Below are 16,957 nucleotides of genomic sequence, written 5' to 3'. Positions count from 1 at the left end.
CCCGCCATACAAAATTTTTGCTAAGGGTTTTTGATTCTGTTTTGCTCTGCTTTTTACGTTTTGTGTTGTTGTTATGTGTTTGTTCTAAGTTTCACTGGGTACACTGAAAATCAGCGTCGTAACACTATCAATGTGCCGCGACAAATGCTGAATGTTATCCTTTTCCGAAACCATCCTCAGCACTGTAACTTCATTCATTTTCCTAGATTTAAGCCTACTTTGATGTTGTTTTAAATGTGTTTCGAATAAAGTCTCATTCATTCATTCAAGTCTCATTCATTCATTCATTTATTCTAGGTATTAAAACCTACTTGAAATTAAGTTGAGTTTCATTTGTTCGAAAAATTGAAGAAACAAAAGAAATTTTAATTTATTTGTTTACATGAAAGTAGAAATTACATTGCAACCAAATGTACATCTGCGGGTCGATTTTTGAGTTTCACGCGTTCGAATTCAGAAAATTGTCACTGAAAATAATAGGCAAGTCACCGTTTTCAACCGGTATTTTTGTGACAAAATCCCGTATGCGAGATTCAACAATCGCCCTCCGATTGTACATTGGGCGGCAATACACCAATCGTGCAGATATCCAATAAATATTAATTATTCAATAACTCGTCAACCGACAGTTATACTGAAATGCTTCATTCGGCGGTTCCGATCATTAGGTACTATACATTGTACATTATTTCAATTTGTGTGTAATAAACACGTAATACAATCTAAATGAAAAAAATAGTAATAAAAGCCTTATTTACAAACTGTTAGAGCTGAGTTTTGTGACAAGGGCAAACATGAAAATAGCCGGGTACATAGATTTCCTCCGATAGACACTACCAATATCACACCTTATAAAACAAAATTGATGACTATTTAACAATAATGTAAAACTTCAAGCAATTGATATAAGTATTCAATTGTAATGTTGTCTCCATTAAACGTGCTTTCAGATGATATTATTTAAATTAATTTACTTATATGCTACTAGCTGTTTACCTGCGACTTCGCTCGTGTTAGAAAGAGACAAAAAAGTAGCCTATGTCGCTCTCCATCCCTTCAACTATCTCCACTTAAAAAAATCACGTCAATTCGTCGCTCCATTTTGCCGTGAAAGACGGATAAACAAACAGACACACACACTTTCCCATTTATAATATTAGTACGGATTCCTTCAAGCTACTGATTTTCCTTTAAGCACATTTATTCTAGATAAATGAATTGCATAAGCATCACTAAAGTTATTGTTATCTTAGTGTAATAGATTTATAAGGTAAAATTTGTTACTCACTGTTTTGTACTCCATTATATTTAAAACATAAATGAAACTCCAGGTTTAGATTTAAAAATACTATGTACTTACTTATATATTTTTGTAAAAGACCGTAATTCTTTTTTTATTTTTATAAATGGGCTTACTCTTGGCCACAGGCTAGCCCAAGTCAAAGACGTGGCCTACGATGGAGTGAGCTCGCCCAGAAGATGCCTGTTCACTCTTGATTTGAAGTTTGCCGGGTTGTTTCTTTCTTGTAATATATATCGTTTTCTGAGTACCCATAACACAAGCCTTCTTGAGCTTACCGTGTGGCTCAGTCAACCTGTGTAATAATGGCCTATAATATTTATTTATTTTTTCATTTATTTAATCTTTTTCATTTATTTCATTTTTTCATTTATTTCATTTTTTCAGTTATTTCATTTTTTCATTTATTTAAATAAATTAAAAAAAATCCCACGTGGCGTTATGTAGTCTGTTTTCTCGGAGCAGCGGGCCGATTTTTGAGTCTCACGCGTTCGAATTCAGAAAATTGTCACTGAAAATAATAAGCAAGTCACCGTTTTCAACCGGTATTTTAGTGTCAAAATCCCGTATGCGAGATTCAAAAATCGCCCTCCAGTCCCTATATGGTCGATATGACCAGCTTAGCCACAGATTCATGCTGGATGTGTGATTGTAATGTGTGAAAACTTTTCCATGCCTTGCAAAAGGTTATGACACATGGCGCCACCCTATTAATCCATTGCACAGATAAAGAATTTCACACGTGAGAGCGACAATATGGTTTTTTTTCTCTCTCTCACATATGAATGACAGTGACATGCCTAGACACTTGCACAGGCGCCGCCTGGTGGGATAAAATGTCAGTGTGCCGTGCCTCCTCATTGATAAACGCCTATGGTGGCGTATAGCGACATTAGCGACATTTACCTATAAGGTGCATTCTTCGCTATAGCGTTCCCAGACGTTGCTTTGCTGTTGCTGCTTAATAAAAAATAAGCAATTTTCTATACACTGTGTTTTATTGAATTCTGTTAACTTCGGCATATAGTTAGGTCCGTTACAGGAAACAGAATAGCATAGTTAGTTTTTTAATTCATAACTTTTTTCTGAAAAACACCATACACCTGCGATAAATGTATGTGTATATCAATTGCTGTTAAGAAACGGGCTTTGTGTGTTCGATATGCGATTGACATGTCATAATTTTGACACTTAGTGTGAGTTAATTGTAAAGCCCGTTTCTCAACAGCAATTGATGTAATGTACATCTATCGCAGGTGTATGGTTTTTTTTAGAAAAAAAATACGAATTTAAGAAAACTAACAATGCCATTCTGTTTCCTATAATAGACCTAACTATATGCCGAAGTTAACGGAATTCCATAAAAACACTTAGAACTTGACTATTCTTAAAATAAAATATTTTATATCATGCACGAAATAAAGCATCAGATAATAATAAGAAAACATGGACAGAAGTTATTTTTAAATCAAATTTCTATTTAATAAGTCAGGTAGAAATATATAAAGTAACTGAATTGACCGTGACGTCACTCAATTCGATTTCATATTAATTCCATATTAGCAAGTCGTTCAAATTCGTTTTGACATTTCTTAAAAAAAAGCTGATTTGACTAGGAGGCAAGTAGCCTATTCTCCTTGGTATAAAAATGCTACATCTATTAAACGATCTACGACCACGCATAATGCTTATAGACAAACGTGACATTTTTTCTTGGTATGGTTCGCGTGTTCAGAAACAATAGTCAATAGTACAAATTAATTAGTTCAGTGGCTGCCGATTAAGTATGGATTGCTTTCCTGTTAGTTCACTTATTATCCGCACTAGTGTCTTTTATTACTGCGTTAAATCCATTACCCGTGTCACAGTATAATAAAGAGTACTATCGTACAGTATGGCCACTCCCGCTCCCCGCTGAAAGTGCCGCCTACCCCCTCTCGGTTACCTCACAGTTACCGCCTGTCAGAAACGCGAACAGTCGACCTGTCATATGTCACTCATACAAGCATGGTACGCGTTCACCTACACGAGCTTAGACTGTGTGATAGGAACGCGCCTCTTTCATATATTTTATCGCCAGTGTCCGAGGTGTGCCCGTGTGGTGACGGGTTAAGAATTTCACCACCCCCTTTCTTTCCGTGGGTGTCGTAGAAGTCGACTGTGGGATATGGGTTAAATTGTGGCGTAGGCGAGAGGCTGGCAACCTGTCACTGCAATGTCACAATTTGGATTTCTTTCAACCCCTTTTTGCCAAGAGTGGCACTAAAACTTAGTAGTTCATGTGCTCGGCCTACCCCTTTATGGGATCAAAATCAAAAATCAAAAAATCAAAAAGCATTTATTTCATAAACTAATTTACAACATAACACTCGCAGGTTGAGACTTCCTAGTAAATAAGTATTTATAGAGGTATAATACCTGTGACAGGAAGCCCCGCTCTTCCTCAGTTCTCAATTACATTTATTTGTACACAGTTAAAGATTTGAGATGTGGGATACAGGCGTGATTATATGTATGTATGTATGTCAAAGCCATACTTACTTAATATTATAAATGGGAAAGTAAGTGTGTCTGCAAGTTTGTCCGTCTTTCGCAGACGAATTGACGTGATTTTTTAAGTGGAGATAGTTGAAGGGATGGAGAGTGACATAGGCTACTTTTTATCTCTTTCTAACCCCCCACTTCCCTAAAATGGGGGTGGAAGTTTGTATGGAGCATTCCGGAATTTTCGATATTTAACGCGAGTGAAACCGCGGGCGTAAGCTAGTTTAGGTAGGTATCTATATTTAGGAAAGTTCTGGATGTCGAATGGTATTTCTGCGACGAGAAACGAAATCGAAATGCCACAGAAAGGTAGTCTGGCTCTGTCGCGCCAATACGCAAGAGCGATAGAGATAGATGGCTACGATATTAGAGATACAGGGTGTAACAAAAATGGTGGTGATCCGTTTAAGGGCGTATTCAGTATCGTATTCTCATCAGGAAAAAGTAGGATAATAATTTTTTTTTTGCAAAAAAATTTTTTATCTTTGTATGGAGATTCGACCGATTCGCGCGGCTCGGCTCATACAAAAGTGAAAATTTTTTTAGCGAAAAAAAAATTTTCTTCTACTTTTTCCTGGCCCCGTAGCCGAATGGCATTTCTCCGACGCCAAACGAAAGCGATACGCCGCTGGCTCTGTCGCGCCAATACGCAAGCGCGATAGAGATAGATATCTACTAGCGCTTCGTTTCGTGAGCGTTTCGTGAGCGATTGTGCCATTCGGCTAGCCATCCTGATAAGAATACGATACTGAGTACGCCCTTAAACGGATCACCACCATTTTTGTTACACTCTGTATATTATCATCGTAAACGTTTCGTGATCGTTTGTGCATTCGGTTTCGCACACTGATACTTTTAGTGCATTGTTTCATGCATTACCTACAATTGATTCTGACTGTACATACATACAAGCAGTCAATAGGCCACTAGACTCATATAATATAATTTGGCACAATAAATGATAGTCTTCAGTAATATTTTACATAAGAAACCAATATTTAATGATTTTGGGTATTAAATGTGTACGATGACTACGTATTTTTAATCAAAAAATGTGAATAATTTTTTTAAATTTTGGCCACCGAAAACGCTGTCGGTCGTCATAGAATTCATGTCAAAAGATTCACTACCATAATGACCTTTATGCCTCGTACTTAAAGTGTCAGAAACAGTTGTTTTCGCACTGAATGACTTCATTCACAGAATATAGGTATGGGGGCGTCCATTAATCGCGTCATACTGCATAGGGGGGGGAGGGGGTCATGAAAAAATCACCAAATATCACCATGGGGGTTGGGGGGGTTAGGAACATATCACGTGTATTTTTTTTGTTACACTAACGTAAAGAAAAAATCATATTTCTGAGCTATTTTATATCAACTTTTACAGTCAGAACTTGCGTTGTGCAGTGCAAAGAGAACAGAATAGAATAGAATATAATTTATTCGTGAACAGTCAAGATTAATTACACATTACAACACAAACAGAAAGGAATGAAGTGCCACGAAATGGCCTCATCTCAGCGTGTTGCTGGTGACTTCCAGCGCTGATCATCCGATGAGACCATCAAGTGAGAAAAAAAGAGCTGTGTGCAGTCAGTTATGTTTAATTCTCAAAGATTTTTTTAGTTTGCCCTCATCACGTGTACACGGACAGTCTGTTATAGACGGTCAACCTAATAATCGCACTGAAAAAAGGCGGCAAATTTGACAAATGTAGAGCTCACCGGCCAACTGTCTTCAAAAAACGCGTGCCTTCCTAAACCTTGACGTTGGCGGAATCATAGAAATTCGTAATTTGAGTTTTTTCTTTTAAGTCCAATTTAGTCTTGACTATATATTTCTAATAGGTTTTATTGTAATCTATACATTAAAGGCTATCTCGGGTATTTTTTTGAAAATTTTATGCTAATTAGTTTACGAGATAAGGGAATGGTCATTTTTGCCTGTTTTCTTAAATTACTTGAAAATTACTTGACTGAAAATTATTAAAAACATATATCTTTGAAATACGTATAAGGGCCATTTTTTTCAAAGTTGTCCACCCCACTTTTTTTGGAACATGGGTATTTTTTACGCGATTCATATTCAGAATCGCGAGGTCTTTTGATCATGATAGGAGAAAAAAATGTCCCAAGATTTCCATATTTTTTTTAGACCTTCCATTCCGTTACCGCCATACAAAATGTATGAAAATATGGTAACGGAATAGAGAAAAACCTTGGGACACTTTTTTACTCCTATTAGGATTGAAAGAGCTCGCGATTCTGAGTGGAAAGCACATAAAAAATTCCAAATAAAAAAAAGTGGGGTAGACAACTTTGAAAAAACCGGCCAAGTGCGAGTCGGACTCGCGCACCGAGGGTTCCGTACAAACGTATGAATTTCAACTTGATAGCTCTACGCGTTCATGAGGAAAAAAGTAATAAGTTTATATTTATTAAAAACCCTAAAAATATATATTTTGTAATGTAACTAAAAATTTAAAGTTTTCGGAATTTTTCCTTTATGTGTGCTATAAAACGTTGCTTCATGCCAAATTTCAAGATTCTAGGTCGACTGGAAGTACCCTTTAGGTTTTGATTCCCTTGCGAGTACTTGCGAGTTTCAAAATATGCAGCTTATATTGCTGTTTCTTTTGATTGCGTTGACATAGAAGTTTGATTTTGTTACAGCTTAAAGGTATTATAGACCTGAGTATTTGGTATGAATTTCAATTTAATACCTCTACGCGTTTATGAGGAAATGGGTAGTAAGGTTAAAATTATTAAAAAAAAATATATTATGTGATGTAACTAAAAATTTATGGTTTTTCGTAATTTTTCCTTTATCTATGCTATAAGACGTTGCTTCGTACCAAATTTCAAGATTCTGAGTTCACGGGAAGCACCCTGTAGGTTTTGATTCCCTTGCAAGTGTCGAAAATTTGCGGCATAAACGGCTGTATCTTTTGATTGCGTTGGCTTAGAAGTTTGATTTTTTCACAGCTTCAAGGGACAGTAGACCTGAGTAATTGATATAAATTTCAGCTTCATACCTCCACGCGTTCCTGGGAAAAAGGGTCTTGACAGACGGACGGACGGACGGACAGACGGACAACAAAGTGATCCTATAAGGGTTCCGTTTTTTCCTTTTGAGGTACGGAACCCTAAAAAAATGGCCCAATTAACGCTCTTTCATTTGATATGTAACACGCTAAAAAACTATTTCAAAAAACTTTGATTTCTAATTTTCACTTTTACCCCCCAAAAGTGGTCCCTAATACATATAGTTGTTTTTTTATTTTATTTAAATTACATGCCCGTCTTTGGGTCACAAGTTTACATATGTGTGCCAAACAAGTTAATCGGTTCAGTTGTTTCGGTTCAGTGGTTTCCTTTTTGAGGTACGGAACCTTAAAGGTTTAATTCTCATAGAAAATTTGAATTTCGCGCCAAGATTTGGTTGATTCGTGGGTTGGAAAAAAATTTACTTAAGTTGCCAAAAAATTACACGTCATATTGGCCAGGGGGGGAGGGGGTCCTGAAAATATCACCAAAGATCACCATGGGGGAGGGGGGGGTCTAAAATAAGCCAAAAACGTATGACGCGATTAATGGACGCCCCCTATGTAGATGACATGGCTGATGCTGTTTTTGCCTGATTACTTAAAAGTATTGTTTAAAAATATTTTTTGCTGTTTGTAAGTCATAATAAAATATAATTAGTGATATTTTTTTCGGTTGATTGGACAGTACCTAAGTAATAATAAAAGACGAACTTTAAAAAAGAGTCAACTAGCCTATTTCTATTCTTTCAACTCTATCCTTGGCAGATAAGTCAAATCCGTTTGAACTACAACAAAAAGTAATTAATAACCATAATTACTGATAGTACATCTAGGATAACATCGTGGGAAAAGAAATATAATCATTGAATCATTAAATCGAATCATTGATTAGTTAATTTCTTTATATGAACTGATCATTAGACAATAGGTCAGCATCTTAAGGCGTAGTAGGTTAAAAAAGCATAGTTTCTGAAAGTCTTAGTGCGTTTTCACATTATCCGATCCGATATCGGATGTAGTACCGATATCCCATACATACAAGCCGTCATGTCTGATTATTACCTTTGATATCCTTCCTACATCCGATACCGGATCGGATAATGAGAAAGAAAATGCACTTAAGGGGATTCCCTACGCCGATGACCTTTGATTTGAATCCATTGGTATTACAATAGTATCTAAGGCCTATAATAATAGTTTCTAAAGCCTAAGTATAATATTAACAGCATCATCTTTAAGACGATACAGGAGGTGTCAATTCTCCATACAAACGCTCTAGACTATTTCCTCCCTGGTTTTTGAAGACAGAGCAATGATTTTTTCAACACAGATTATTATAATGTTTATCTGTGTTGGAAAGTTTTGATTTTTTTGATATTCATATTTTTAAAGACGCTAGAGCCCATCAAAAATTTCCAAAAACGGCCTTATTGATTATGGCGTAAAAAAAGTGTGGTATTCAAAATTGGTAACAATTAGCCACAAAAACTAAACAGATTATCTATTGTTGTTCAGATTCTCAAATTTAGTTACGATTGGTTAAGTTTTGAAGGAGGAAACAGTCGCGAGCGGAACCTCGATTTTAACGCCGTGGCTTGCGTGGGCGACGGTCGCGCGATGGTCGCGCGACGGCGATGCGACGCATACGAAATCAAACCTTATCGATATGGAAGTATGAGACGCGACGGCGACGGTCGCGCGACCGTCGCCCACGCAAGACACGGCGAGATGGCGCTGTTCGCAGCCTGGAAGTGGCCAAAATCATATTTTCCCGAAATATTTTTGCGTGTTTTTGTTTTTTATAAGATCAAATGACATATTTCTTTATTTTAATTACATGATATCACGTCAATACAGATTTTGAAAAAAAAAAAATTGTAGGCATCATCAGTGTAGTTATGATAGTATTTAATAGGTGGCGCTAAAAAATCGAGGTACGATTCTTAGTATGAAGCATGGGGTCTCATCCGGAACAGTGCAAAATTATTTCCAAATAGAAGTCATAGATGGCGCTAAGTGTCACGATTGACGATTATTATTTTTTTATCAACTAGATTTAAAGGTATTTGAAGCGTCATAAATTAAGTACATTATAAATTAAATACAAACATCGATGACAACACAAATTTAATGCATTATTTTAGAAATTTTCAAAGAAATAATATCACGTAATATATTGCTACTGACTATGACGCAACAACGTGAACAACCTGCGCGCGACAGTATCGAGCTACCTAAATTTTATTGCATATTGTCACTAGATGGAGCTGCCACTATCTACAGTATACTGCCAACGAAACGGTGCGATTGTGTGCGTTCCGTTCATTGAGTTATATGTACTACGTACTATAGGCGACGTTGCCAGACGGAAACTCTGCACAAGCTGACAGATGCGCGGAGTGCGCGAAGCGGTAATTTACGCGTAGAGTAGTAAGTCCACCATCAGATGTGACACATTATTATATTCCGCCTGTCAAAATTATTTATTTATTTATTTACAACTTAAAAAATACAAAGTAAGCGATCACTGCCGCCCATGGACACCCGAAACACCAGGGGTGTTGGAGGTGCGTTGCCGGCCTTTAAGATGGGTGTACGCTCTTTTCTTGAAGATTTATCTTCTTCTTTAAAATACAAATATATACTTATATATATATAACTAGTTTTTTAAAGGTGCGCGGGGCCCGAGGGCCCCGCGGTGTTCTTTTTGGGATTTTGTGCTTTGCTTATGCTTTTGCTTTTTGTTTTTGTGCTTTGCTTATGCTTTTGCTTTTTGTTTTTGTGCTTTGCTTGTTTGATTTATTGCTTTGCTTGTTTGCTTTTTTGCTTTAGCCTTTGCGTGCTTGGGAGCACTCTCTGCCCGCAGCTCGGCCTGCAGCCTCGCGTGCTTGGGAGCCTGTCAGACACGCTCCGGGCCTTCGGCCCTCCGCGTAGTTACTGTGGGGGTTGTAGGGAAGTTGGAGCTTAAACACGACCCAATAGTAAAAGTGTCTTGAGAAGCTCACGACGGGCCTGCGGCCTGCGGCCTCCGGCCCGTCGTTTCGCTTCTCTAAGACACTTTTACTATTGGGTCGTGTTTAAGCTCCAACTTCCCGGTCCGCCGGCGAGCCGATCAGGGACGCTCCGGGCCTTCGGCCCTACGCGGAGCTCGGCCTTCGGCCTTCGCTGGGTTTCGAAGCTCCGCGTCGGGCCTTCGGCCCGCCGCTTCGCTTGTTAAGATACTTTTTTTATTGTTTTGCTTGGGAGCACAGTCTGTACGCAGCTCGGCCTGCGGCCTTCGCGTGCTTGGGAGCACTCTGCCCGCAGCTCGGCCTGCGGCCTTCGCGTGCTTGGGAGCCTCTCAGACACGCTCCGGGCCTTCGGCCCTCCGCGTAGTTACTGTGGGGGTTGTAGGGAAGTTGGAGCTTAAACACGACCCAATAGTAAAAGTGTCTTGAGAAGCTCACGACGGGCCTAAGGCCTGCGGCCTCCGGCCCGTCGTTTCGCTTCTCTAAGACACTTTTACTATTGGGTCGTGTTTAAGCTCCAACTTCCCGGTCCGCCGGCGAGCCGATCAGGGACGCTCCGGGCCTTCGGCCCTACGCGGAGCTCGGCCTTCGGCCTTCGCTGGGTTTCGAAGCTCCGCGTCGGGCCTTTGGCCCGCCGCTTCGCTTATTTAGATACTTTTTGTTATTGTTTTCTTGGGAGCACAGTCTGCACGCAGCTCGGCCTGCGGCCTTCGCGTGCTTGGGAGCACTCTGCCCGCAGCTCGGCCTGCGGCCTTCGCGTACTTGGGAGCCTGTCAGACACGCTCCGGGCCTTCGGCCCTCCGCGTAGTTACTGTGGGGATTGTAGGATTTGTAGGGAAGTTGGACCTCCGGCCCGCCGCGTCGCTTTTTAGACACTTTTACTTATATTTTCTTGCTTGGGAGCACTGTCTGTACGCAGCTCGGAACTTGGACCGGAGCAATGACCGTTGGGCTGTGGAACGCTCCCTCAGGCTGATAGGGAAATTTGACTTTGTCCCCTCTCGCCGCCGTTTTTGACTTTTCCAAAAAAATTTTTTTCTCATTTCTATTTTTGGCCCCCGTTCTTACCAAGTCCCAAATTGGAACGCGCTCGGACCGAAAATAAAAAAAAAAAATTTCAAAGTCGGCCATTTTGAAATTTTGTAAATGCCATTCGATGGACTACAAATAACTGTACAACATTAGTTTAAGCACTATTAACCTTTCTCCTACCGTTACGGAGCTATGGGGATTTAAAAAAAACCTCCATACAAACTGGTAGGGAAATTTGACTTTGTCCCCTCTCGCCACCGTTTTTGACTTTTCCAAATTTTTTTTTCATTTCTATTTTTGGCCCCCGTTCTTACCACGTGCCAAATTTGAACGCGCTCGGACCGAAAATAAAAAAAAAAATTTCAAAGTCGGCCATTTTGAAATTTTGTAAATGCCATTCGATGGACCTCAGATAACTGTACAACATTAGTTCAAGCACTTTTAACCTTTTCCCTACCGTTACGGAGCTAGGGGGATTTAAAAAAAAGACCTCCATACAAATTTCAATTGGCCTTCAAAGGGCGCCATTTTGAATTTTTCAAAATTTTCTTTTTGTATACTAATCTTAGGGTGGCTGTCCACCCGTGTGCAAAATTTCAGCGCGCTCGGACCATTTTGAAATTTTTCAAAAAAAAAAGTCGGCCATTTTGAATTTTTTTTAACGCCATTCGATGGAGCTCGGGTGACTCTATAACATTTGTTTGAGCACTTTTCACTTCCTTGTACCGTTACGGAGCCATGGCGATTAAAAAAAAAATCTCCATGCAAATTTCAATTGGCCCTCAAAGGCCGCCATTTTGAATTTTTCAAAATTTTCTTTTTGAATATAAATCTTGGGGCCACCTTCCACCCGTGTGCCAAATCTCAGCGCGCTAGGACCATTTTGAAATTTTTCAAAAAAAAAAGTCGGCCATTTTGAATTTTTTTTAATGCAACTTTTTTCTACTCGGATACCTGTATGACATTTGGTCGAGCACCCCCCGGCTATCTCTTACGGTTTAAAAGTTGCCATACAAAATAAAAGTGGCCAGTTTTCCCACATTTGTAGCACTTTTCAATTTTTTTTTTATTTCATTCGAATCGAGGCCGCTTGGAGATTCTATGACCAAAATTTGAGCTCTCTACGACAAACTTGAAAAATCGTCAAAAAAAAAAGTCGGCCATTTTGAAAAAAAAATGGCGGCGTCAAAAACTACCCAGGGTCCTCTATGACATTTGGTCGAACACTCCCCGGCTAACTCCAGCCGTTTGGCCAGGCCGTCCAACATTTTTTTACCCGGAACCGGTAGACCGACGGTCTGATCTATCCGGAGTCGCAGGACCAAACTCTATACGACCACACCAAACACTGCCACCTTCAAATCCCCCTTCTGGCTATTTTTTGAAAAATGTCAGTCGGGTTGTAGCTTTATATTATATAGATAGATAGACTAGTTTTTTAAAGGTGCGCGGGGCCCGAGGGCCCCGCGGTGTTCTTTTGTGCTTTGCTTTTTGTGCTTTGCTTATGCTTTTGCTTTTTGTTTTTGTGCTTTGCTTATGCTTTTGCTTTTTGTTTTTGTGCTTTGCTTGTTTGATTTATTGCTTTGCTTGTTTGCTTTTTTGCTTTAGCCTTTGCGTGCTTGGGAGCACTCTCTGCCCGCAGCTCGGCCTGCGGCCTCGCGTGCTTGGGAGCCTGTCAGACACGCTCCGGGCCTTCGGCCCTCCGCGTAGTTACTGTGGGGGTTGTAGGGAAGTTGGAGCTTAAACACGACCCAACAGTAAAAGTGTCTTGAGAAGCTCACGACGGGCCTGCGGCCTGCGGCCTCCGGCCCGTCGTTTCGCTTCTCTACGACACTTTTACTATTGGGTCGTGTTTAAGCTCCAACTTCCCGGACCGCCGGCGAGCCGATCAGGGACGCTCCGGGCCTTCGGCCCTACGCGGAGCTCGGCCTTCGGCCTTCGCTGGGTTTCGAAGCTCCGCGTCGGGCCTTTGGCCCGCCGCTTCGCTTATTTAGATACTTTTTGTTATTGTTTTCTTGGGAGCACAGTCTGCACGCAGCTCGGCCTGCGGCCTTCGCGTGCTTGGGAGCACTCTGCCCGCAGCTCGGCCTGCGGCCTTCGCATACTTGGGAGCCTGTCAGACACGCTCCGGGCCTTCGGCCCTCCGCGTAGTTACTGTGGGGATTGTAGGATTGGTAGGGAAGTTGGACCTCCGGCCTGCGGCCTCCGGCCCGCCGCGTCGCTTTTTAGACACTTTTACTTATATTTTCTTGCTTGGGAGCACTGTCTGTACGCAGCTCGGAACTTGGACCGGAGCAATGACCGTCGGGCTGTAGAACGCTCCCTCAGGCTGGTAGGGAAATTTGACTTTGTCCCCTCTCGCCGCCGTTTTTGACTTTTCCAAAATTTTTTTTTCTCATTTCTATTTTTGGCCCCCGCTCTTACCACGTGCCAAATTTGAACGCGCTCGGACCGAAAATAAAAAAAAAAATTTCAAAGTCGGCCATTTTGAAATTTTGTAAATGCCATTCGATGGACCTCAGATAACTGTACAACATTAGTTTAAGCACTATTAACCTTTTTTCTACCGTTACGGAGCTATGGGGATTTAAAAAAAAACCTCCATACAAACTGGTAGGGAAATTTGACTTTGTCCCCTCTCGCCACCGTTTTTGACTTTTCCAAATTTTTTTTTCTCATTTCTATTTTTGGCCCCCGTTCTTACCACGTGCCAAATTTGAACGCGCTCGGACCGAAAATAAAAAAAAAAAATTTTCAAAGTCGGCCATTTTGAAATTTTGTAAATGCCATTCGATGGACCTCAGATAACTGTACAACATTAGTTCAAGCACTATTAACCTTTTCCCTACCGTTACGGAGCTATGGGGATTTAAAAAAAGGACCTCCATACAAATTTCAATTGGCCTTCAAAGGGCGCCATTTTGAATTTTTCAAAATTTTCTTTTTGTATACTAATCTTGGGGTGGCTGTCTACCTGTGTGCAAAATTTCAGCGCGCTCGGACCATTTTGAAATTTTTCAAAAAAAAAAGTCGGCCATTTTGATTTTTTTTTAATGCCATTCGATGGACCTCGGGTGACTGTATAACATTTGTTTGAGCACTTTTCACTTCTTTGTACCGTTACGGAGCTATGGTAATTAAAAAAAAACCTCCATTCAAATTTCAATTGGCCCTCAAAGGCCGCCATTTTGAATTTTTCAAAATTTTCTTTTTGAATACTAATCTTAGCGCGACCGTCCACCCGTGTGCCTAATCTCAGCGCACTTTTACTATTGGGTCGTGTTTAAGCTCCAACTTCCCGGTCCGCCGGCGAGCCGATCAGGGACGCTCCGGGCCTTCGGCCCTACGCGGAGCTCGGCCTTCGGCCTTCGCTGGGTTTCGAAGCTCCGCGTCGGGCCTTCGGCCCGCCGCTTCGCTTGTTAAGATTCTTTTTGTCATTGTTTTGCTTGGGAGCACAGTCTGTACGCAGCTCGGCCTGCGGCCTTCGCGTGCTTGGGAGCACTCGACCCGCGGCTCGGCCTGCGGCCTTCGCGTCCTTGGGAGCCTCTCAGACACGCTCCGGCCTTCGGCCCTCCGCGTAGTTACTGTGGGGATTGTAGGGAAGTTGGAGCTTAAACACGACCCAATAGTAAAAGTGTCTTGAGAAGCTCACGACGGGCCTACGGCCTGCGGCCTCCGGCCCGTCGTTTCGCTTCTCTAAGACACTTTTACTATTGGGTCGTGTTTAAGCTCCAACTTCCCGGTCCGCCGGCGAGTCGATCAGGGACGCTCCGGGCCTTCGGCCCTACGCGGAGCTCGGCCTTCGGCCTTCGCTGGGTTTCGAAGCTCCGCGTCGGGCCTTCGGCCCGCCGCTTCGCTTGTTAAGATTCTTTTTGTCATTGTTTTGCTTGGGAGCACAGTCTGTACGCAGCTCGGCCTGCGGCCTTCGCGTGCTTGGGAGCACTCGACCCGCGGCTCGGCCTGCGGCCTTCGCGTCCTTGGGAGCCTCTCAGACACGCTCCGGGCCTTCGGCCCTCCGCGTAGTTACTGTGGGGGTTGTAGGGAAGTTGGAGCTTAAACACGACCCAATAGTAAAAGTGTCTTGAGAAGCTCACGACGGGCCTACGGCCTGCGGCCTCCGGCCCGTCGTTTCGCTTCTCTAAGACACTTTTACTATTGGGTCGTGTTTAAGCTCCAACTTCCCGGTCCGCCGGCGAGTCGATCAGGGACGCTCCGGGCCTTCGGCCCTACGCGGAGCTCGGCCTTCGGCCTTCGCTGGGTTTCGAAGCTACGCGTCGGGCCTTTGGCCCGCCGCTTCGCTTATTTAGATACTTTTTGTTATTGTTTTCTTGGGAGCACAGTCTGCACGCAGCTCGGCCTGCGGCCTTCGCGTGCTTGGGAGCACTCTGCCCGCAGCTCGGCCTGCGGCCTTCGCGTACTTGGGAGCCTGTCAGACACGCTCCGGGCCTTCGGCCCTCCGCGTAGTTACTGTGGGGATTGTAGGATGATCGGCCTGCGGCCTCCGGCCCGCCGCGTCGCTTTTTAGACACTTTTACTTATATTTTCTTGCTTGGGAGCACTGTCTGTACGCAGCTCGGAACTTGGACCGGAACAATGACCGTTGGGCTGTGGAACGCTCCCTCAGTCTGGTAGGGAAATTTGACTTTGTCCCCTCTCGCCGCCGTTTTTGACTTTTCCAAAATATTTTTTTTCTCATTTCTATTTTTGGCCCCCGTTCTTTCCACGTGCCAAATTTGAACGCGCTCGGACCGAAAATAAAAAAAAAAAAATTTCAAAGTCCGCCATTTTGAAATTTTGTAAATGCCATTCGATGGACCTCAGATAACTGTACAACATTAGTTCAAGCACATTTAACCTTTATCCTACCGTTACGGAGCTATGGGGATTAAAAAAAAGGACCTCCATACAAACTGGTAGGGAAATTTGACTTTGTCCCCTCTCGCCACCGTTTTAGACTTTTCCAAATTTTTTTTTTCTCATTTCTATTTTTGGCCCCCGTTCTTACCACGTGCCAAATTTGAACGCGCTCGGACCGAAAATAAAAAAAAAAATTTCAAAGTCGGCCATTTTGAAATTTTGTAAATGCCATTCGATGAACCTCAGATAACTGTACAACATTAGTTCAAGCACTATTAACCTTTTCCCTACCGTTACGGAGCTATGGGGATTTAAAAAAAGGACCTCCATACAAATTTCAATTGGCCTTCAAAGGGCGCCATTTTGAATTTTTCAAAATTTTCTTTTTGTATACTAATCTTGGGGTGGCTGTCTACCCGTGTGCAAAATTTCAGCGCGCTCGGACCATTTTGAAATTTTTCAAAAAAAAAAAGTCGGCCATTTTGATTTTTTTTTAATGCCATTCGATGGACCTCGGGTGACTGTATAACATTTGTTTGAGCACTTTTCACTTCTTTGTACCGTTACGGAGCTATGGTAATTAAAAGAAAAACCTCCACTCAAATTTCAATTGGCCCTCAAAGGCCGCCATTTTGAATTTTTCAAAATTTTCTTTTTGATTATAAATCTTGGGGCGACCTTCCAGCCGTATGCCAAATCTCAGCGCGCTAGGCCCATTTTGAAATTTTTCAAAAAAAAAAGGTCGGCCATTTTGAATTTTTTTTAATGCAACTTTTTTCTACTCGGATACCTGTATGACATTTGGTCGAGCACCCCCGGCTATCTCTTACGGTTTAAAAGTTGCCATACAAAATAAAAGTGGCCAGTTTTCCCACATTTGTAGCACTTTTCAATTTTTTTTTATTTCATTCGAATCGAGGCCACTTGGAGATTCTATGACCAAAATTTGAGCTCTCTACGACAAACTTGAAAAATCGTCAAAAAAAAAAGTCGGCCATTTTGAAAAAAAAAATGGTGGCGTCAAAAACTGCCCAGGGTCCTCTATGACATTTGGTCGAACACTCCCCGGCTAACTCCAGCCGTTTGGCCAGGCCGTCCAACATTTTTTTACCCGGAACCGGTAGACCGACGGTCTGATCTATCCGGGGTCGCAGGACCAAACTCTATA

This window comes from Leguminivora glycinivorella, chromosome 24 (genome assembly GCF_023078275.1).
Source record: "Leguminivora glycinivorella isolate SPB_JAAS2020 chromosome 24, LegGlyc_1.1, whole genome shotgun sequence".
Lineage (NCBI taxonomy): Eukaryota > Metazoa > Arthropoda > Insecta > Lepidoptera > Tortricidae > Leguminivora > Leguminivora glycinivorella.
The sequence above is the reverse complement of the archived record's forward strand: the minus strand, read 5'-3'. Positions refer to the sequence as shown.